Source organism: Macaca fascicularis, chromosome 1, assembly GCF_037993035.2.
Source record: "Macaca fascicularis isolate 582-1 chromosome 1, T2T-MFA8v1.1".
NCBI classification, from domain to species: domain Eukaryota; kingdom Metazoa; phylum Chordata; class Mammalia; order Primates; family Cercopithecidae; genus Macaca; species Macaca fascicularis.
The window spans coordinates 88,876,514-88,900,737 of NC_088375.1; positions in this window are offsets into that span (position 1 = coordinate 88,876,514).

Sequence of the window (24,224 nt, forward strand, 5' to 3'; positions counted from 1 at the left end):
GGGTATAGGGCCAAAGGAAATATCCTCCGATAACAAAGAGAAAGAAGCTTTCTGAGAAACTTCTTTGTGTTCTGTGAAATCATCTCACAGAGTTACAGCTTTCCCCTCAAGAAGCCTTTCGCTAAGACAGTTCTTGTGGAATTGGCAAAGTGATATTTGGAAGCCCATAGAGGGCTATGGTGAAAAAGGAAATATCCTCAGATGAAATCTGGAAAGAAGCTTTCTGAGAAACTACTTAGTGTTCTGTTAATTCATCTCACAGAGTTACATCTGTATTTCGTGGATCTCTTTGCTAGCCTTATTTCTGTGGAATCTGAGAACAGATATTTCGGATCCCTTTGAAGACTATAGGGCCAAAGGAAATATACTCCGATAACAAAGAGAAAGAAGCTGTCTGAGAAACTTCTTTGTGTTCTCTGAAATCATCTCACAGAGTTACAGCTTTCACCTCAAGAAGCCTTTCGCTAAGACAGTTCTTGTGGAATTGGCAAAGTGATATTTGGAAGCCCATAGAGGGCTATAGTGAAAAAGAAAATATCCTCAGATGAAATCTGGAAAGAAGCTTTCTGAGAAACTGCTTAGTGTTCTGTTAACTCATCTCACAGAGTTACATCTGTATTTCGTGGATCTCTTTGCTAGCCTTATTTCTGTGGAATCTGAGAACACATATTTCGGATCCCTTTGAAGACTATAGGGCCAAAGAAAATATCCTGCGATAACAAAGAGAAAGAAGCTTTCTGAGAAAATTCTTTGTGTTCTGTGAAATCATCTCACAGAGTTACCGCTTTCCCCTCAGGAAGCCTTTCGCTAAGACAGTTCTTGTGGAATTGGCAAAGTGATATTTGGAAGCCCATAGAGGGCAATGGTGAAAAAGGAAATATCCTCAGATGAAATCTGGAAAGAAACTTTCTGAAAAACTGCTTAGTGTTCTGTTAATTCATCTCACAGAGTTACATCTGTATTTCGTGGATCTCTTTGCTAGCCTTATTTCTGTGGAATCTGAGAACAGATATTTCGGATCCCTTTGAAGACTATAGGGCCAAATTAAATATCCTCCGATTACAGAGGGAAAGAAGCTCTCAGAGAAACTTCTTTGTGTTTTGTGAAATCATCTCACAGAGTTACAGCTTTCCCCTCAAGAAGCCTTTCGCTAAGACAGTTCTTGTGGAATTGGCAAAGTGATATTTGGAAGCCCATAGAGGTCTATGGTGAAAAAGGAAATATCCTCAGATGAAATCTGGAAAGAAGCTTTCTGAGAAACTGCTCTGTGATGTGTTACTTCAACTCACAGATTTACATCTGTATTTCGTGGATCTCTTTGCTAGCCTTATTTCTGTGGAATCTGAGAACAGATATTTCGGATCCCTTTGAAGACTATAGGGCCAAAGGAAATATCCTCCGATAACAAAGAGAAAGAAGCTAAATGAGAAACTTCTTTGTGTTCTGTGAAATCATCTCACAGAGTTACAGCTTTCACCTCAAGAAGCCTTTCGCTAGGACAGTTCTTGTGGAATTGGCAAAGTGATATTTGGAAGCCCATAGAGGGCTATGGTGAAAAAGGAAATATCCTCAGATGAAATCTTGAAAGAAGCTTTCTGAGAAACTGCTCTGTGATGTGTGACTTCCACTCACAGAGTTACATCTGTATTTCGTGGATCTCTTTGCTAGCCTTATTTCTGTGGAATCTGCGAACAGATATTTCAGATCGCTTTGAAGACTATAGGGCCAAAGGAAATATCCTCCGATAACAAAGGGAAAGAAGCTCTCTGAGAAACTTCTTTGTGTTTTGTGAAATCATCTCACAGAGTTACAGCTTTCCCCTCAAGAAGCCTTTCGCTAAGACAGTTCTTGTGGAATTGGCAAAGTGATATTTGGAAGCCCATAGAGGGCTACGGTGAAAAAGGAAATATCCTCAGATGAAATCTGGAAAAAAGCTTTCTGAGAAACTGCTCTGTGATGTGTGAATTCCACTCACAGAGTTACATCTGTATTTCGTGGATCTCTTTGCTAGCCTTATTTCTGTTGAATCTGAGAACAGATATTTCAGATCCCTTTGAAGGGTATAGGGCCAAAGGAAATATCCTCCGATAACAAAGAGAAAGAAGCTTTCTGAGAAACTTCTTTGTGTTCTGTGAAATCATCTCACAGAGTTACAGCTTTCCCCTCAAGAAGCCTTTCGCTAAGACAGTTCTTGTGGAATTGGCAAAGTGATATTTGGAAGCCCATAGAGGGCTATGGTGAAAAAGGAAATATCCTCAGATGAAATCTGGAAAGAAGCTTTCTGAGAAACTGCTCTGTGATGTGTTACTTCAACTCACAGATTTACATCTGTATTTCGTGGATCTCTTTGCTAGCCTTATTTCTGTGGAATCTGAGAACAGATATTTCGGATCCCTTTGAAGACTATAGGGCCAAAGGAAATATACTCCGATAACAAAGAGAAAGAAGCTGACTGAGAAACTTCTTTGTGTTCTGTGAAATCATCTCACAGAGTTACAGCTTTCCCCTCAAGAAGCCTTTCGCTAGGACAGTTCTTGTGGAATTGGCAAAGTGATATTTGGAAGCCCATAGAGGGCTATGGTGAAAAAGGAAATATCCTCAGATGAAATCTTGAAAGAAGCTTTCTGAGAAACTGCTCTGTGATGTGTGACTTCCACTCACAGAGTTACATCTGTATTTCGTGGATCTCTTTGCTAGCCTTATTTCTGTGGAATCTGAGAACAGATATTTCGGACACTTTGAAGATTATAGGGCCAAAGGAAATATCCTCCGATAACAAAGAGAAAGAAGCTTTCTGAGAAACTTCTTTGTGTTCTGTGAAATCATCTCACAGAGTTACAGCTTTCCCCTCAAGAAGCCTTTCGCTAAGACAGTTCTTGTGGAATTGGTAAAGTGATATTTGGAAGCCCATAGAGGGCTATGGTGAAAAAGGAAATATCCTCAGATGAAATCTGGAAAGAAGCTTTCTGAGAAACTGCTTAGTGTTCTGTTAATTCATCTCACAGAGTTACATCTGTATTTCGTGGATCTCTTTGCTAGCCTTATTTCTGTGGAATCTGAGAACAGATATTTCAGATCGCTTTGAAGACTATAGGGCCAAAGGAAATATCCTCCGATAACAAAGGGAAAGAAGCTCTCTGAGAAACTTCTTTGTGTTTTGTGAAATCATCTCACAGAGTTACAGCTTTCCCCTCAAGAAGCCTTTCGCTAAGACAGTTCTTGTGGAATTGGCAAAGTGATATTTGGAAGCCCATAGAGGGCTACGGTGAAAAAGGAAATATCCTCAGATGAAATCTGGAAAGAAGCTTTCTGAGAAACTGCTCTGTGATGTGTGACTTCAACACACAGATTTACATCTGTATTTCGTGGATCTCTTTGCTAGCCTTATTTCTGTGGAATCTGAGAACAGATATTTCGGACACTTTGAAGACTATAGGGCCAAAGGAAATATCCTCCGATAACAAAGAGAAAGAAGCTGTCTGAGAAACTTCTTTGTGTTCTGTGAAATCATCTCACAGAGTTACAGCTTTCCCCTCAAGAAGCCTTTCGCTAAGACAGTTCTTGTGGAATTGGCAAAGTGATATTTGGAAACCCATAGAGGGCTATGGTGAAAAAGGAAATATCCTCAGATGAAATCTGGAAAGAAGCTTTCTGAGAAACTGCTTAGTGTTCTGCTAATTCATCTCACATAGTTACATCTGTATTTCGTGGATCTCTTTGCTAGCCTTACTTCTGTGGAATCTGAGAACAGATATTCCGGATCCCTTTGAAGAGTATAGGGCCAAAGGAAATATCCTCCGATAACAAAGAGAAAGAAGCTTTCTGAGAAACTTCTTTGTATTCTGTGAAATCACCTCACAGAGTTAGAGCTTTCCCCTCAAGAAGCCTTTCGCTAAGACAGTTCTTGTGGAATTGGCAAAGTGATATTTGGAAGCCCATAGAGGGCTATGGTGAAAAAGGAAATATCCTCAGATGAAATTTGGAAAGAAGCTTTCTGAGAAACTGCTTAGTGTTCTGTTAATTCATCTCACAGAGTTACATGTGTATTTCGTGGATCTCTTTGCTAGCCTTATTTCTGTGGAATGTGAGAACAGATATTTCGGATCCCTTTGAAGACTATAGGGCCAAAGGAAATATCCTCCGATAACAAAGGGAAAGAAGCTCTCAGAGAAACTTCTTTGTGTTTTGTGAAATCATCTCACAGAGTTACAGCTTTCCCCTCAAGAAGCCTTTCGCTAAGACAGTTTTGTGGAATTGGCAAAGTGATATTTGGAAGCCCATAGAGGGCTATGGTGAAAAAGGAAATATCCTCAGATGAAATCTGGAAAGAAGCTTTCTGAGAAATTGCTCTGTGATGTGTGACTTCAACTCACAGATTTACATCTGTATTTCGTGGATCTGTTTGCTAGCCTTATTTCTGTGGAATCTGAGAACAGATATTTCGGATCCCTTTGAAGACTGTAGGGCCAAAGGAAATATCCACCGATAACAAAGAGAAAGAAGCTGTCTGAGAACCTTCTTTGTGTTCTGTGAAATCATCTCACAGAGTTACAGCTTTCACCTCAAGAAGCCTTTCGCTAAGACAGTTCTTGTGGAATTGGCAAAGTGATATTTGGAAGCCCTTAGAGGGCTATGGTGAAAAAGGAAATATCCTCAGATGAAATCTGGAAAGAAGCTTTCTGAGAAACTGCTCTGTGATGTGTGACTTCCACTCACTGAGTTTCATCTGTATTTCGTGTATCTCTTTGCTAGCCTTATTTCTGTGGAATCTGAGAACAGATATTTCGGATCCCTTTGAAGACAATAGGGCCAAAGGAAATATCCTCCGATAACAAAGAGAAAGAAGCTTTCTGAGAAACTTCTTTGTGTTCTGTGAAATCATCTCACAGAGTTACAGCTTTCACCTCAAGACGACTTTCGCTAAGACAGTTCTTGTGGAATTGGCAAAGTGATATTTGGAAGCCCATAGAGGGCAATGGTGAAAAAGGAAATATCCTCAGATGAAATCTGGAAAGAAGCTTTCTGAGAAACTGCTTAGTGTTCTGTTAATTCATCTCACAGAGTTACATCTGTATTTCGTGGATCTCTTTGCTAGCCTTATTTCTGTGGAATCTGAGAAGAGATATTTCGGATCCCTTTGAAAACTATAGGGCCAAAGGAAATATCCTCCGATAACAAAGAGAAAGAAGCTTTCTGAGAAACTTCTTTGTATTCTGTGAAATCATCTCACAGAGTTACAGCTTTCCCCTCAAGAAGCCTTTCGCTAAGACAGTTCTTGTGGAATTGGCAAAGTGATATTTGGAAGCGCTTAGAGGGCTATGGTGAAAAAGGAAATATCCTCAGATGAAATCTGTAAAAAAGCTTTCTGAGAAACTGCTCTGTTATGTGTGAATTCCACTCACAGAGTTACATCTGTATTTCGTGGATCTCTTTGCTAGCCTTATTTCTGTTGAATCTGAGAACAGATATTTCGGATCCCTTTGAAGGGTATAGGGCCAAAGGAAATATCCTCCGATAACAAAGAGAAAGAAGCTTTCTGAGAAACTTCTTTGTGTTCTGTGAAATCATCTCACAGAGTTACAGCTTTCCCCTCAAGAAGCCTTTCGCTAAGACAGTTCTTGTGGAATTGGCAAAGTGATATTTGGAAGCCCATAGAGGGCTATGGTGAAAAAGGAAATATCCTCAGATGAAATTTGGAAAGAAGCTTTCTGAGAAACTACTTAGTGTTCTGTTAATTCATCTCACAGAGTTACATCTGTATTTCGTGGATCTCTTTGCTAGCCTTATTTTTGTGTAATCTGAGAAAAGATATTTCGGATCCCTTTGAAGACTATAGGGCCAAAGGAAATATCCTCCGATAACAAAGAGAAAGAAGCTTTCTGAGAAACTTCTTTGTGTTCTGTGAAATCATCTCACAGAGTTACAGCTTTCACCTCAAGAAGCCTTTCGCTAAGACAGTTCTTGTGGAATTGGCAAAGTGATATTTGGAAGCCCATAGAGGGCTAAGGTGAAAAAGGAAATATCCTCAGATGAAATCTGGAAAGAAGCTTTCTGAGAAACTGCTTAGTGTTCTGTTAATTCATCTCACAGAGTTACATCTGTATTTCGTGGATCTCTTTGCTAGCCTTATTTCTGTGGAATCTGAGAACAGAAATTTCGGATCCCTTTGAAGACTATAGGGCCAAAGAAAATATCCTGCGATAACAAAGAGAAAGAAGCTTTCTGAGAAACTTCTTTGTGTTCTGTGAAATCATCTCACAGAGTTACCGCTTTCCCCTCAAGAAGCCTTTCGCTAAGACAGTTCTTGTGGAATTGGCAAAGTGATATTTGGAAGCCCATAGAGGGCAATGGTGAAAAAGGAAATATCCTCAGATGAAATCTGGAAAGAAGCTTTCTGAAAAACTACTTAGTGTACTGTTAATTCATCTCACAGAGTTACATCTGTATTTCGTGGATCTCTTTGCTAGCCTTATTTCTGTGGAATCTGAGAACAGATATTTCGGATCCCTTTGAAGACTATAGGGCCAAATTAAATATCCTCCGATAACAGAGGGAAAGAAGCTCTCAGAGAAACTTCTTTGTGTTTTGTGAAATCATCTCACAGAGTTACAGCTTTCCCTTCAAGAAGCCTTTCGCTAAGACAGTTCTTGTGGAATTGGCAAAGTGATGTTTGGAAGCCCATAGAAGGCTATGGTGAAAAAGGAAATATCCTCAGATGAAATCTGGAAAGAAGCTTTCTGAGAAACTGCTCTGTGATGTGTTACTTCAACTCACAGATTTACATCTGTATTTCGTGGATCTCTTTGCTAGCCTTATTTCTGTGGAATCTGAGAACAGATATTTCGGATCCCTTTGAAGACTATAGGGCCAAAGGAAATATCCTCCGATAAAAAAGAGAAAGAAGCTTTCTGATAAACTTCTTTGTATTCTGTGAAATCATCTCACAGAGTTACAGCTTTCACCTCAAGAAGCCTTTCGCTAGGACAGTTCTTGTGGAATTGGCAAAGTGATATTTGGAAGCCCATAGAGGGCTATGGTGAAAAAGGAAATATCCTCAGATGAAATCTGGAAAGAAGCTTTCTGAGAAACTGCTTAGTGTTCTGTTAATTCATCTCACAGAGTTACATGTGTATTTCGTGGATCTCTTTGCTAGCCTTATTTCTGTGGAATCTCAGCACAGATATTTCGGAACCTTTTGAAGACTATAGGGCCAAAGGAAATATCCTCCGATAACAAAGGGAAAGAAGCTCTCAGAGAAACTTCTTTGTGTTTTGTGATATCATCTCACAGAGTTACAGCTTTCCCCTCAAGAAGTCTTTCGCTAAGACAGTTCTTGTGGAATTGGCAAAGTGATATTTGGAAGCCCATAGAGGGCAATGGTGAAAAAGGAAATATCTTCAGATGAAATCTGGAAAGAAGCTTTCTGAGAAACTGCTCTGTGATGTGTTACTTCAACTCACAGATTTACATCAGTATTTGGTGGATCTCTTTGCTAGCCTTATTTCTGTGGAATCTGCGAACAGATATTTCGGACCCCTTTGAAGACTATAGGGCCAAAGGAAATATCCTCCGATAACAAAGAGAAAGAAGCTGTCTGAGAAACTTCTTTGTGTTCTGTGAAATCATCTCACAGAGTTACAGCTTTCCCCTCAAGAAGCCTTTCGCTAAGACAGTTCTTGTGGAATTGGCAAAGTGATATTTGGAAGCCCATAGAGGGCTATGGTGAAAAAGGAAATATCCTCAGATGAAATCTGGAAAGAAGCTTTCTGAGAAACTGCTTAGCGTTCTGTTAATTCATCTCACAGAGTTACATCTGTATTTCGTGGATCTCTTTGCTAGCCTAATTTCTGTGGAATGTGAGAACAGATATTTCGGTTCCCTTTGAAGACTATAGGGCCAAAGGAAATATCCTCCGATAACAAAGGGAAAGAAGTTCTCAGAGAAACTTCTTTGTGTTTTGTGAAATCATCTCACAGAGTTACAGCTTTCCCATCAAGAAGCCTTTCGCTAAGACAGTTTTGTGGAATTGGCAAAGTGATATTTCGAAGCCCATAGAGGGCTATGGTGAAAAAGGAAATATCCTCAGATGAAATCTGGAAAGAAGCTTTCTGAGAAATTGCTCTGTGATGTGTGACTTCATCTCACAGATTTACATCTGTATTTCGTGGATCTGTTTGCTAGCCTTATTTCTGTGGAATCTGAGAACAGATATTTCGGATCCCTTTGAAGACTCTAGGGCCAAAGGAAATATCCACCGATAACAAAGAGAAAGAAGCTGTCTGAGAACCTTCTTTGTGTTCTGTGAAATCATCTCACAGAGTTACAGCTTTCACCTCAAGAAGCCTTTCGCTAAGACAGTTCTTGTGGAATTGGCAAAGTGATATTTGGAAGCCCTTAGAGGGCTATGGTGAAAAAGGAAATATCCTCAGATGAAATCTGGAAAGAAGCTTTCTGAGAAACTGCTCTGTGATGTGTGACTTCAACTCACTGAGTTTCATCTGTATTTCGTGAATCTCTTTGCTAGCCTTAATTCTGTGGAATCTGAGAACAGATATTTCGGATCTCTTTGAAGACAATAGGGCCAAAGGAAATATCCTCCGATAAGAAAGAGAAAGAAGCTTTCTGATAAACTTCTTTGTGTTTTGTGAAATCATCTCACAGAGTTACAGCTCTCCCCTCAAGAAGCCTTTCGCTAAGACAGTTCTTATGTAATTGGCAAAGTGATATTTGGAAGCCCCTAGAGGGCTATGGTGAAAAAGGAATTATCCTCAGATGAAAACTGGAAAGAAACTTTCTGAGAAACTACTTAGTGTTCTGTTAATTCATCTCACAGAGTTACATCTGTATTTCGTGGATCTCTTTGCTAGCCTTATTTCTGTGGAATCTGAGAACAGATATTTCGGATCCCTTTGAAGACTATAGGGCCAAAGGAAATATCCTCCGATAAGAAAGAGAAAGAAGCTTTCTGAGAAACTTCGTTGTGTTCTGTGAAATCATCTCACAGAGTTACAGCTTTCACCTCAAAAGCCTTTCGCAAAGACAGTTCTTGTGGAATTGGCAAAGTGATATTTGGAAGCCCATAGAAGGCTATGGTGAAAAAGGAAGTATCCTCAGATGAAATCTTGAAAGAAGCTTTCTGAGAAACTGCTTAGTGTTCTCTTAATTCATCTCACAGAGTTACATGTGTATTTCGTGGATCTCTTTGCTAGCCTTATTTCTGTGGAATCTGAGAACAGATATTTCGGATCCCTTTGAAGACTACAGGGTCAAAGGAAATATCCTCCGATAACAAAGAGAAAGAAGCTTTCTGAGAAACTTCTTTGTGTTCTGTGAAATCATCTCACAGAGTTACAGCTTTCCCCTCAAGAAGCCTTTCGCTAAGACCGTTCTTGTGGAATTGGCAAAGTGATATTTGGAAGCCCATAGAGGGCTATGGTGAAAAAGGAAATATCCTCAGATGAAATCTGGAAAGAAGCTTTCTGAGAAACTGCTTAGTGTTCTGTTAATTCATCTCACAGAGTTACATCTGTATTTCGTGGATCTCTTTGCTAGCCTTATTTCTGTGGAATCTGAGAACAGATATTTCAGATCCCTTTGAAGACTATAGGGCCAAAGGAAATATCCTCCGATAACAAAGGGAAAGAAGCTCTCTGAGAAACTTCTTTGTGTTTTGTGAAATCATCTCACAGAGTTACAGCTTTCCCCTCAAGAAGCCTTTCGGTAAGACAGTTCTTGTGGAATTGGCAAAGTAATATTTGGAAGCCCATAGAGGGCTATGGTGAAAAAGGAAATATACTCAGATGAAATCTGGAAAGAAGCTTTCTGAGAAACTACTCTGTGATGTGTGACTTCAACTCACAGATTTACATCTGTATTTCGTGGATCTCTTTGCTAGCCTTATTTCTGTGGAATCTGAGAACAGATATTTCGGACACTTTGAAGACTATAGGGCCAAAGGAAATATCCTCCGATAACAAAGAGAAAGAAGCTGTCTGAGAAACTTCTTTGTGTTCTGTGAAATCATCTCACAGAGTTACAGCTTTCACCTCAAGACGACTTTCGCTAAGACAGTTCTGGTGGAATTGGCAAAGTGATATTTGGAAGCCCATAGAGGGCTATGGTGAAAAAGGAAATATCCTCAGATGAAATCTGGAAAGAAGCTTTCTGAGAAACTGCTTAGTGTTCTGTTAATTCATCTCACAGAGTTACATCTGTATTTCGTGGATCTCTTTGCTAGCCTTATTTCTGTGGAATGTGAGAACAGATATTTCGGATCCCTTTGAAGACTATAGGGCCAAAGGAAATATCCTCCGATAACAAAGGGAAAGAAGCTCTCAGAGAAACTTCTTTGTGTTTTGTGAAATCATCTCACAGAGTTACAGCTTTCCCCTCAAGAAGCCTTTCGCTAAGACAGTTTTGTGGAATTGGCAAAGTGATATTTGGAAGCCCATAGAGGGCTATGGTGAAAAAGGAAATATCCTCAGATGAAATCTGGAAAGAAGCTTTCTGAGAAATTGCTCTGTGATGTGTGACTTCATCTCACAGAGTTACATCTGTATTTCGTGGATCTCTTTGCTAGCCTTATTTCTGTGGAATCTGAGAACAGATATTTCGGATCCCTTTGAAGACTATAGGGCCAAAGAAAATATCCTGCGATAACAAAGAGAAAGAAGCTTTCTGAGAAACTTCTTTGTGTTCTTTGAAATCATCTCACAGTTACCGCTTTCCCCTCAAGAAGCCTTTCGCTAAGACAGTTCTTGTGGAATTGGCAAAGTGATATTTGGAAGCCCATAGAGGGCTATGGTGAAAAAGGAAATATCCTCAGATGAAATCTGGAAAGAAGCTTTCTGAGAAACTGCTCTGTGATGTGTGACTTCAACTCACAGGTTTACATCTGTATTTCGTGGATCTGTTTGCTAGCCTTATTTCTGTGGAATCTGAGAACAGATATTTCGGATCCCTTTGAAGACTCTAGGGCCAAAGGAAATATCCACCGATAACAAAGAGAAAGAAGCTGTCTGAGAACCTTCTTTGTGTTCTGTGAAATCATCTCACAGAGTTACAGCTTTCACCTCAAGAAGCCTTTCGCTAAGACAGTTCTTGTGGAATTGGCAAAGTGATATTTGGAAGCCCTTAGAGGGCTATGGTGAAAAAGGAAATATCCTCAGATGAAATCTGGAAAGAAGCTTTCTGAGAAACTGCTCTGTGATGTGTGACTTCAACTCACTGAGTTTCATCTGTATTTCGTGAATCTCTTTGCTAGCCTTAATTCTGTGGAATCTGAGAACAGATATTTCGGATCTCTTTGAAGACAATAGGGCCAAAGGAAATATCCTCCGATAAGAAAGAGAAAGAAGCTTTCTGATAAACTTCTTTGTGTTTTGTGAAATCATCTCACAGAGTTACAGCTCTCCCCTCAAGAAGCCTTTCGCTAAGACAGTTCTTGTGTAATTGGCAAAGTGATATTTGGAAGCCCCTAGAGGGCTATGGTGAAAAAGGAATTATCCTCAGATGAAAACTGGAAAGAAACTTTCTGAGAAACTACTTAGTGTTCTGTTAATTCATCTCACAGAGTTACATCTGTATTTCGTGGATCTCTTTGCTAGCCTTATTTCTGTGGAATCTGAGAACAGATATTTCGGATCCCTTTGAAGACTATAGGGCCAAAGGAAATATCCTCCGATAAGAAAGAGAAAGAAGCTTTCTGAGAAACTTCGTTGTGTTCTGTGAAATCATCTCACAGAGTTACAGCTTTCACCTCAAAAGCCTTTCGCTAAGACAGTTCTTGTGGAATTGGCAAAGTGATATTTGGAAGCCCATAGAAGGCTATGGTGAAAAAGGAAGTATCCTCAGATGAAATCTTGAAAGAAGCTTTCTGAGAAACTGCTTAGTGTTCTCTTAATTCATCTCACAGAGTTACATGTGTATTTCGTGGATCTCTTTGCTAGCCTTATTTCTGTGGAATCTGAGAACAGATATTTCGGATCCCTTTGAAGACTACAGGGTCAAAGGAAATATCCTCCGATAACAAAGAGAAAGAAGCTTTCTGAGAAACTTCTTTGTGTTCTGTGAAATCATCTCACAGAGTTACAGCTTTCCCCTCAAGAAGCCTTTCGCTAAGACCGTTCTTGTGGAATTGGCAAAGTGATATTTGGAAGCCCATAGAGGGCTATGGTGAAAAAGGAAATATCCTCAGATGAAATCTGGAAAGAAGCTTTCTGAGAAACTGCTTAGTGTTCTGTTAATTCATCTCACAGAGTTACATCTGTATTTCGTGGATCTCTTTGCTAGCCTTATTTCTGTGGAATCTGAGAACAGATATTTCAGATCCCTTTGAAGACTATAGGGCCAAAGGAAATATCCTCCGATAACAAAGGGAAAGAAGCTCTCTGAGAAACTTCTTTGTGTTTTGTGAAATCATCTCACAGAGTTACAGCTTTCCCCTCAAGAAGCCTTTCGGTAAGACAGTTCTTGTGGAATTGGCAAAGTAATATTTGGAAGCCCATAGAGGGCTATGGTGAAAAAGGAAATATACTCAGATGAAATCTGGAAAGAAGCTTTCTGAGAAACTACTCTGTGATGTGTGACTTCAACTCACAGATTTACATCTGTATTTCGTGGATCTCTTTGCTAGCCTTATTTCTGTGGAATCTGAGAACAGATATTTCGGACACTTTGAAGACTATAGGGCCAAAGGAAATATCCTCCGATAACAAAGAGAAAGAAGCTGTCTGAGAAACTTCTTTGTGTTCTGTGAAATCATCTCACAGAGTTACAGCTTTCACCTCAAGACGACTTTCGCTAAGACAGTTCTGGTGGAATTGGCAAAGTGATATTTGGAAGCCCATAGAGGGCTATGGTGAAAAAGGAAATATCCTCAGATGAAATCTGGAAAGAAGCTTTCTGAGAAACTGCTTAGTGTTCTGTTAATTCATCTCACAGAGTTACATCTGTATTTCGTGGATCTCTTTGCTAGCCTTATTTCTGTGGAATGTGAGAACAGATATTTCGGATCCCTTTGAAGACTATAGGGCCAAAGGAAATATCCTCCGATAACAAAGGGAAAGAAGCTCTCAGAGAAACTTCTTTGTGTTTTGTGAAATCATCTCACAGAGTTACAGCTTTCCCCTCAAGAAGCCTTTCGCTAAGACAGTTTTGTGGAATTGGCAAAGTGATATTTGGAAGCCCATAGAGGGCTATGGTGAAAAAGGAAATATCCTCAGATGAAATCTGGAAAGAAGCTTTCTGAGAAATTGCTCTGTGATGTGTGACTTCATCTCACAGAGTTACATCTGTATTTCTTGGATCTCTTTGCTAGCCTTATTTCTGTGGAATCTGAGAACAGATATTTCGGATCCCTTTGAAGACTATAGGGCCAAAGAAAATATCCTGCGATAACAAAGAGAAAGAAGCTTTCTGAGAAACTTCTTTGTGTTCTTTGAAATCATCTCACAGTTACCGCTTTCCCCTCAAGAAGCCTTTCGCTAAGACAGTTCTTGTGGAATTGGCAAAGTGATATTTGGAAGCCCATAGAGGGCTATGGTGAAAAAGGAAATATCCTCAGATGAAATCTGGAAAGAAGCTTTCTGAGAAACTGCTCTGTGATGTGTGACTTCAACTCACAGGTTTACATGTGTATTTCGTGGATGTCTTTGCTAGCCTTATTTCTGTGGAATCTGAGAACAGATATTTCGGATCCCTTTGAAGACTATAGGGCCAAAGGAAATATCCTCCGATAACAAAGAGAAAGAAGCTGTCTGAGAAACTTCTTTGTGTTCTGTGAAATCATCTCACAGAGTTACAGCTTTCCCCTCAAGAAGCCTTTTGCTAAGACAGTTCTTGTGTAATTGGCAAAGTGATATTTGGGAGCCCATAGAGGGCTATGGTGAAAAAGGAAATATCCTCAGATGAAATCTGGAAAGAAGCTTTCTGAGAAACTGCTCTGGGATGTGTGACTTCCACTCACTGAGTTTCATCTGTATTTCGTGTATCTCTTTGCTAGCCTTATTTCTGTGGAATCTGAGAACAGATATTTCGGATCCCTTTGAAGACAATAGGGCCAATGGAAATATCCTCCGATAACAAAGAGAAAGAAGCTTTCTGAGAAACTTCTTTGTGTTCTGTGAAATCATCTCACAGAGTTACAGCTTTCACCTCAAGAAGCCTTTCGCTAAGACAGTTCTTGGGGAATTGACAAAGTGATATTTGGAAGCCCCTAGAGGGCTATGGTGAAAAAGGTAATATCCTCAGATGAAATCTGGAAAGAAGCTTTCTGAGAAACTGCTTAGTGTTCTGTTAATTCATCTCACAGAGTTACATCTGTATTTCGTGGATCTCTTTGCTAGCCTTATTTCTGTGGAATCTGAGAACAGATATTTCGGATCCCTTTGAAGACTATAGGGCCAAAGGAAATATCCTCCGATAACAAAGAGAAAGAAGCTTTCTGAGAAACTTCTTTGTGTTCTGTGAAATCATCTCACAGAGTTACAGCTTTCACCTCAAGACGACTTTCGCTAAGACAGTTCTTGTGGAATTGGCAAAGTGATATTTGGAAGCCCATAGAAGGCAATGGTGAAAAAGGAAATATCCTCAGATGAAATCTGGAAAGAAGCTTTCTGAGAAACTGCTTAGTGTTCTGTTAATTCATCTCACAGAGTTACATCTGTATTTCGTGGATCTCTTTGCTAGCCTTATTTCTGTGGAATCTGAGAACAGATATTTCGGATCCCTTTGAAAACTATAGGGCCAAAGGAAATATCCTCCGATAACAAAGAGAAAGAAGCTTTCTGAGAAACTTCTTTGTATTCTGTGAAATCATCTCACAGAGTTACAGCTTTCCCCTCAAGAAGCCTTTCGCTAAGACAGTTCTTGTGGAATTGGCAAAGTGATATTTGGAAGCCCTTAGAGGGCTATGGTGAAAAAGGAAATATCCTCAGATGAAATCTGGAAAAAAGCTTTCTGAGAAACTGCTCTGTGATGTATGAATTCCACTCACAGAGTTACATCTGTATTTCGTGGATGTCTTTGCTAGCCTTATTTCTCTTGAATCTGAGAACAGATATTTCGGATCCCTTTGAAGGGTATAGGGCCAAAGGAAATATCCTCCGATAACAAAGAGAAAGAAGCTTTCTGAGAAACTTCTTTGTGTTCTGTGAAATCATCTCACAGAGTTACAGCTTTCCCCTCAAGAAGCCTTTCGCTAAGACAGTTTTTGTGTAATTGGCAAAGTGATATTTGGAAGCCCATAGAGGTCTATGGTGAAAAAGGAAATATCCACAGATGAAATTTGGAAAGAAGCTTTCTGAGAAACTACTTAGTGTTCTGTTAATTCATCTCACAGAGTTACATCTGTATTTCGTGGATCTCTTTGCTAGCCTTATTTCTGTGGAATCTGAGAACAGATATTTCGGATCCCTTTGAAGACTATAGGGCCAAAGGAAATATCCTCCGATAACAAAGAGAAAGAAGCTGTCTGAGAAACTTCTGTGTGTTCTCTGAAATCATCTCACAGAGTTACAGCTTTCACCTCAAGAAGACTTTCGCTAAGACAGTTCCTGTGGAATTGGCAAAGTGATATTTGGAAGCCCATAGAGGGCTATGGTGAAAAAGGAAATATCCTCAGATGAAATCTGGAAAGAAGCTTTCTGAGAAACTGCTTAGTGTTCTGTTAATTCATCTCACAGAGTTAAATCTGTATTTCGTGGATCTCTTTGCTAGCCTTATTTCTGTGGAATCTGAGAACAGAAATTTCGGATCCCTTTGAAGACTATAGGGCCAAAGAAAATATCCTGCGATAACAAAGAGAAAGAAGCTTTCTGAGAAACTTCTTTGTGTTCTGTGAAATCATCTCACAGAGTTACCGCTTTCCCCTCAAGAAGCCTTTCGCTAAGACAGTTCTTGTGGAATTGGCAAAGTGATATTTGGAAGCCCCTAGAGGGCTATGGAGAAAAAGGTAATATCCTCAGATGAAATCTGGAAAGAAGCTTTCTGAGAAACTGCTTAGTGTTCTGTTAATTCATCTCACAGAGTTACATCTGTATTTCGTGGATCTCTTTGCTAGCCTTATTTCTGTGGAATCTGAGAACAGATATTTCGGATCCCTTTGAAGACTATAGGGCCAAATTGAATATCCTCCGATAACAGAGGGAAAGAAGCTCTCAGAGAAACTTCTTTGTGTTTTGTGAAATCATCTCACAGAGTTATAGCTTTTCCTTCAGGAAGCCTTTCGCTAAGACAGTTCTTGTGGAATTGGCAAAGAGATATTTGGAAGCCCATAGAAGGCTATGGTGAAAAAGGAAATATCCTCAGATGAAATCTGGAAAGAAGCTTTCTGAGAAACTACTCTGTGATGTGTTACTTCAACTCACAGATTTACATCTGTATTTCGTGGATCTCTTTGCTAGCCTTATTTCTGTGGAATCTGAGAACAGATATTTCGGATCCCTTTGAAGACTATAGGGCCAAAGGAAATATCCTCCGATAAAAAAGAGAAAGAAGCTTTCTGATAAACTACTTTGTGTTCTGTGAAATCATCTCACAGAGTTACAGCTTTCACCTCAAAAAGCCTTTCGCTAGGACAGTTCTTGTGGAATTGGCAAAGTGATATTTGGAAGCCCATAGAGGGCTATGGTGAAAAAGGAAATATCCTCAGATGAAATCTGGAAAGAAGCTTTCTGAGAAACTGCTCTGTGATGTGTGACTTCCACTCACTGAGTTTCATCTGTATTTCGTGGATCTCTTTGCTAGCCTTATTTCTGTGGAATCTGAGAACAGATATTTCGGATCCCTTTGAAGACTATAGGGCCAAAGGAAATATCCTCCGATAACAAAGAGAAAGAAGCTTTCTGAGAAACTTCTTTGTGTTCTGTGAAATCATCTCACAGAGTTACAGCTTTCACCTCAAGAAGCCTTTCGCTAAGACAGTTCTTGTGGAATTGGAAAAGTGATATTTGGAAGCCCCTAGAGGGCTATGGTGAAAAAGGAAATATACTCAGATGAAATCTGGAAAAAAGCTTTCTGAGAAACTACTTAGTGTTTTCTTAATTCATCTCACAGAGTTACATCTGTATTTCGTGGATCTCTTTGCTAGCCTTATTTCTGTGGAATCTGAGAACAGATATTTCCGATCCCTTTGAAGACTATAGGGCCAAAGGAAATATCCTCCGATAACAAAGAGAAAGAAGCTTTCTGAGAAACTTCTTTGTGTTCTGTGAAACCATCTCACAGAGTTACAGCTTTCACCTCAAGAAGACTTTCGCTAAGACAGTTCTTGTGGAATTGGCAAAGTGATATTTGGAAGCCCATAGAGGGCAATGGTGAAAATGGAAGTATCCTCAGATGAAATCTGGAAAGAAGCTTTCTGAGAAACTGCTTAGTGTTCTCTTAATTCATCTCACAGAGTTACATCTGTATTCGTGGATCTCTTTGCTAGCCTTATTTCTGTGGAATCTGAGAACAGATATTTCGGATCCCTTTGAAAACTATAGGGCCAAAGGAAATATCCTCCGATAACAAAGAGAAAGAAGCTTTCTGAGAAACTTCTTTGTGTTCTGTGAAATCATCTCACAGAGTTACAGCTTTCCCCTCAAGAAGCCTTTCGCTAAGACAGTTCTTGTGGAATTGGCAAAGTGATATTTGGAAGCCCATAGAGGGCTATGGTGGAAAAGGAAATATCCTCAGATGAAATCTGGAAAGAAGCTTTCTGAGAAAATGCTTAGTGTTCTGTTAATTCATCTCACAGAGTTACATCTGTATTTCGTGGATCTCTTTGCTAGCCTTATTTCTGTGGAATCTGAGAACAGATATTTCAGATCCCTTTGAAGACTATAGGGCCAAAGGAAATATCCTCCGATAACAAAGGGAAAGAAGCTCTCTGAGAAACTTCTTTGTGTTTTGTGAAATCATCTCACAGAGTTACAGCTTTACCCTCAAGAAGCCTTTCGCTAAGACAGTTCTTGTGGAATTGGCAAAGTAATATTTGGAAGCCCATAGAGGGCTATGGTGAAAAAGGAAATATACTCAGATGAAATCTGGAAAGAAGCTTTCTGAGAAACTGCTCTGTGATGTGTGACTTCAACTCACAGATTTACATCTGTATTTCGTGGATCTCTTTGCTAGCCTTATTTCTGTGGAATCTGAGAACAGATATTTCGGACACTTTGAAGACTATAGGGCCAAAGGAAATATCCTCCGATAACAAAGAGAAAGAAGCTGTCTGAGAAACTTCTTTGTGTTCTGTGAAATCATCTCACAGAGTTACAGCTTTCACCTCAAGAAGCCTTTTGCTAAGACAGTTCTTGTGGAATTGGAAAAGTGATATTTGGAAGCCCCTAGAGGGCTATGGTGAAAAAGGAAATATACTCAGATGAAATCTGGAAAAAAGCTTTCTGAGAAACTACTTAGTGTTCTGTTAATTCATCTCACAGAGTTACATCTGTATTTCGTGGATCTCTTTGCTAGCCTTATTTCTGCGGAATCTGAGAACAGATATTTCCGATCCCTTTGAAGACTATAGGGCCAACGGAAATATCCTCCGATAAGAAAGAGAAAGAAGCTTTCTGAGAAACTTCTTTGTGTTCTGTGAAACCATCTCACAGAGTTACAGCTTTCACCTCAAGAAGACTTTCGCTAAGACAGTTCTTGTGGAATTGGCAAAGTGATATTTGGAAGCCCATAGAGGGCAATGGTGAAAATGGAAGTATCCTCAGATGAAATCTGGAAAGAAGCTTTCTGAAAAACTGCTTAGTGTTCTGTTAATTCATCTCACAGAGTTACATCTGTATTTCGTGGATCTCTTTGCTAGCCTTATTTCTGTGGAATCTGAGAACAGATATTTCGGATCCCTTTGAAGACTATAGGGCCAAAGGAAATATCCTCCGATAACAAAGAGAAAGAAGCTGTCTGAGAAACTTCTTTGTGTTCTGTGAAATCATCTCACAGAGTTACCGCTTTCCCCTCAAGAAGCCTTTCGCTAAGACAGTTCTTGTGGAATTGGCAAAGTGATATTTGGAAGCCCATAGAGGGCAATGGTGAAAAAGGAAATATCCTCAGATGAAATCTGGAAATAAGCTTTCTGAGAAACTGCTTAGTGTTCTGTTAATTCATCTCACAGAGTTACATCTGTATTTCGTGGATCTCTTTGCTAGCCTTATTTCTGTGGAATCTGAGAACAGATATTTCGGATCCCTTTGAAGACTATAGGGTCAAAGGAAATATCCTCCGATAACAAAGAGAAAGAAGCTGTCTGAGAAACTTCTTTGTGTTCTGTGAAATCATCTCACAGAGTTGCAGCTTTCACCTCAAGACGACTTTCGCTAAGACAGTTCTTGTGGAATTGGCAAAGTGATATTTGGAAGCCCATAGAGGGCAATGGTGAAAAAGGAAATATCCTCAGATGAAATCTGGAAAGAAGCTTTCTGAGAAACTGCTTAGTGTTCTGTTAATTCATCTCAGAGAGTTACATCTGTATTTCGTGGATCTCTTTGCTAGCCTTATTTCTGTGGAATCTGAGAAGAGATATTTCAGATCCCTTTGAAAACTATAGGGCCAAAGGAAATATCCTCCGATAACAAAGAGAAAGAAGCTTTCTGAGAAACTTCTTTGTATTCTGTGAAATCATCTCACAGAGTTACAGCTTTCCCCTCAAGAAGCCTTTCGCAAAGACAGTTCTTGGGGAATTGGCAAAGTGATATTTGGAAGCCCCTAGAGGGCTATGGTGAAAAAGGTAATATCCTCAGATGAAATCTGGAAAGAAGCTTTCTGAGAAACTGCTTAGTGTTCTGTTAATTCATCTCACAGAGTTACATCTGTATTTCGTGGATCTCTTTGCTAGCCTTATTTCTGTGGAATCTGAGAACAGATATTTCGGATCCCTTTGAAGACTATAGGGCCAAAGGAAATATCCTCCGATAACAAAGAGAAAGAAGCTTTCTGAGAATCTTCTTTGTGTTCTGTGAAATCATCTCACAGAGTTACAGCTTTCACCTCAAGACGACTTTCGCTAAGACAGTTCTTGTGGAATTGGCAAAGTGATATTTGGAAGCCCATAGAGGGCAATGGTGAAAAAGGAAATATCCTCAGATGAAATCTGGAAAGAAGCTTTCTGAGAAACTGCTTAGTGTTCTGTTAATTCATCTCACAGAGTTACATCTGTATTTCGTGGATCTCTTTGCTAGCCTTATTTCTGTGGAATCTGAGAACAGATATTTCGGATCCCTTTGAAAACTATAGGGCCAAAGGAAATATCCTCCGATAACAAAGAGAAAGAAGCTTTCTGAGAAACTTCTTTGTATTCTGTGAAATCATCTCACAGAGTTACAGCTTTCCCCTCAAGAAGCCTTTCGCTAAGACAGTTCTTGTGGAATTGGCAAAGTGATATTTGGAAGCGCTTAGAGGGCTATGGTGAAAAAGGAAATATCCTCAGATGAAATCTGGAAAAAAGCTTTCTGAGAAACTGCTCTGTGATGTGTGACTTCCACTCACAGAGTTACATCTGTATTTCGTGGATCTCTTTGCTAGCCTTATTTCTGTTGAATCTGAGAACAGATATTTCGGATCCCTTTGAAGGGTATAGGGCCAAAGGAAATATCCTCCGATAACAAAGAGAAAGAAGCTTTCTGAGAAACTTCTTTGTGTTCTGTGAAATCATCTCACAGAGTTACAGCTTTCCCCTCAAGAAGCCTTTCGCTAAGACAGTTCTTGTGGAATTGGCAAAGTGATATTTGGAAGCCCATAGAGGGCTATGGTGAAAAAGGAAATATCCTCAGATGAAATTTGGAAAGAAGCTTTCTGAGAAACTACTTAGTGTTCTGTTAATTCATCTCACCGAGTTACATCTGTATTTCGTGGATCTCTTTGCTAGCCTTATTTCTGTGGAATCTGAGAACAGATATTTCGGATCCCTTTGAAGACTATAGGGCCAAAGGAAATATACTCCGATAACAAAGAGAAAGAAGCTGTCTGAGAAACTTCTTTGTGTTCTCTGAAATCATCTCACAGAGTTACAGCTTTCACCTCAAGAAGCCTTTCGCTAAGACAGTTCTTGTGGAATTGGCAAAGTGATATTTGGAAGCCCATAGAGGGCTATAGTGAAAAAGGAAATATCCTCAGATGAAATCTGGAAAGAAGCTTTGTGAGAAACTGCTAAGTGTTCTGTTAATTCATCTCACAGAGTTACATCTGTATTTCGTGGATCTCTTTGCTAGCCTTATTTCTGTGGAATCTGAGAACACATATTTCGGATCCCTTTGAAGACTATAGGGCCAAAGAAAATATCCTGCGATAACAAAGAGAAAGAAGCTGTCTGAGAAACTTCTTTGTGTTCTGTGAAATCATCTCACAGAGTTACCGCTTTCCCCTCAAGAAGCCTTTTGCTAAGACAGTTCTTGTGGAATTGGCAAAGTGATATTTGGAAGCCCATAGAGGGCAATGGTGAAAAAGGAAATATCCTCAGATGAAATCTGGAAATAAGCTTTCTGAGAAACTGCTTAGTGTTCTGTTAATTCATCTCACAGAGTTACATCTGTATTTCGTGGATCTCTTTGCTAGCCTTATTTCTGTGGAATCTGAGAACAGATATTTCGGATCCCTTTGAAGACTATAGGGCCAAAGGAAATATCCTGCGATAAGAATGAGAAAGAAGCTTTCTGAGAAACTTCTTTGTGTTATGTGAAATCATCTCACAGAGTTACAGCTTTCACCTCAAGAAGCCTTTCGCTAGGACAGTTCTTGTGGAATTGGCAAAGTGATATTTGGAAGCCCATAGAGGGCTATGGTGAAAAAGGAAATATCCTCAGATGAAATCTGGAAAGAAGCTTTCTGAGAAACTGCTCTGTGATGTGTGACTTCCACTCACTGAGTTTCATCTGTATTTCGTGGATCTCTTTGCAAGCCTTATTTCTGTGGAATCTGAGAACAGATATTTCAGATCCCTTTGAAGACAATAGGGCCAAAGGAAATATCCTCCGATAACAAAGAGAAAGAAGCTTTCTGAGAAACTTCTTTGTGTTCTGTGAAATCATCTCACAGAGTTACAGCTTTCCCCTCAAGAAGCCTTTCGCTAAGACAGTTCTTGGGGAATTGGCAAAGTGATATTTGGAAGCCCCTAGAGGGCTACTGTGAAAAAGTTAATATCCTCAGATGAAATCTGGAAAGAAGCTTTCTGAGAAACTGCTTAGTGTTCTGTTAATTCATCTCACAGAGTTACATCTGTATTTCGTGGATCTCTTTGCTAGCCTTATTTCTGTGGAATCTGAGAACAGATATTTCGGATCCCTTTGAAGACTATAGGGCCAAAGGAAATATCCTCCGATAACAAAGAGAAAGAAGCTTTCTGAGAAACTTCTTTGTGTTCTGTGAAATCATCTCACAGAGTTACAGCTTTCACCTCAAGACGACTTTCGCTAAGACAGTTCTTGTGGAATTGGCAAAGTGATATTTGGAAGCCCATAGAGGGCAATGGTGAAAAAGGAAATTTCCTCAGATGAAATCTGGAAAGAAGCTTTCTGAGAAACTGCTTAGTGTTCTGTTAATTCATCTCACAGAGTTACATCTGTATTTCGTGGATCTCTTTGCTAGCCTTATTTCTGTGGAATCTGAGAAGAGATATTTCGGATCCCTTTGAAAACTATAGGGCCAAAGGAAATATCCTCCGATAAAAAAGAGAAAGAAGCTTTCTGAGAAACTTCTTTGTATTCTGTGAAATCATCTCACAGAGTTACAGCTTTCCCCTCAAGAAGCCTTTCGCTAAGACAGTTCTTGTGGAATTGGCAAAGTGATATTTGGAAGCCCTTAGAGGGCTATGGTGAAGAAGGAAATATCCTCAGATGAAATCTGGAAAAAAGCTTTCTGAGAAACTGCTCTGTGATGTGTGAATTCCACTCACAGAGTTACATCTGTATTTCGTGGATCTCTTTGCTAGCCTTATTTCTGTTGAATCTGAGAACAGATATTTCAGATCCCTTTGAAGGGTATAGGGCCAAAGGAAATATCCTCCGATAACAAAGAGAAAGAAGCTTTCTGAGAAACTTCTTTGTGTTCTGTGAAATCATCTCACAGAGTTACAGCTTTCCCCTCAAGAAGCCTTTCGCTAAGACAGTTCTTGTGGAATTGGCAAAGTGATATTTGGAAGCCCATAGAGGGCTATGGTGAAAAAGGAAATATCCTCAGATGAAATCTGGAAAGAAGCTTTCTGAGAAACTACTTAGTGTTCTGTTAATTCATCTCACAGAGTTACATCTGTATTTCGTGGATCTCTTTGCTAGCCTTATTTCTGTGGAATCTGAGAACAGATATTTCGGATCCCTTTGAAGACTATAGGGCCAAAGGAAATATACTCCGATAACAAAGAGAAAGAAGCTGTCTGAGAAACTTCTTTGTGTTCTCTGAAATCATCTCACAGAGTTACAGCTTTCACCTCAAGAAGCCTTTCGCTAAGACAGTTCTTGTGGAATTGGCAAAGTGATATTTGGAAGCCCATAGAGGGCTATAGTGAAAAAGAAAATATCCTCAGATGAAATCTGGAAAGAAGCTTTCTGAGAAACTGCTTAGTGTTCTGTTAACTCATCTCACAGAGTTACATCTGTATTTCGTGGATCTCTTTGCTAGCCTTATTTCTGTGGAATCTGAGAACACATATTTCGGATCCCTTTGAAGACTATAGGGCCAAAGAAAATATCCTGCGATAACAAAGAGAAAGAAGCTTTCTGAGAAAATTCTTTGTGTTCTGTGAAATCATCTCACAGAGTTACCGCTTTCCCCTCAGGAAGCCTTTCGCTAAGACAGTTCTTGTGGAATTGGCAAAGTGATATTTGGAAGCCCATAGAGGGCAATGGTGAAAAAGGAAATATCCTCAGATGAAATCTGGAAAGAAACTTTCTGAAAAACTGCTTAGTGTTCTGTTAATTCATCTCACAGAGTTACATCTGTATTTCGTGGATCTCTTTGCTAGCCTTATTTCTGTGGAATCTGAGAACAGATATTTCGGATCCCTTTGAAGACTATAGGGCCAAATTAAATATCCTCCGATTACAGAGGGAAAGAAGCTCTCAGAGAAACTTCTTTGTGTTTTGTGAAATCATCTCACAGAGTTACAGCTTTCCCCTCAAGAAGCCTTTCGCTAAGACAGTTCTTGTGGAATTGGCAAAGTGATATTTGGAAGCCCATAGAGGTCTATGGTGAAAAAGGAAATATCCTCAGATGAAATCTGGAAAGAAGCTTTCTGAGAA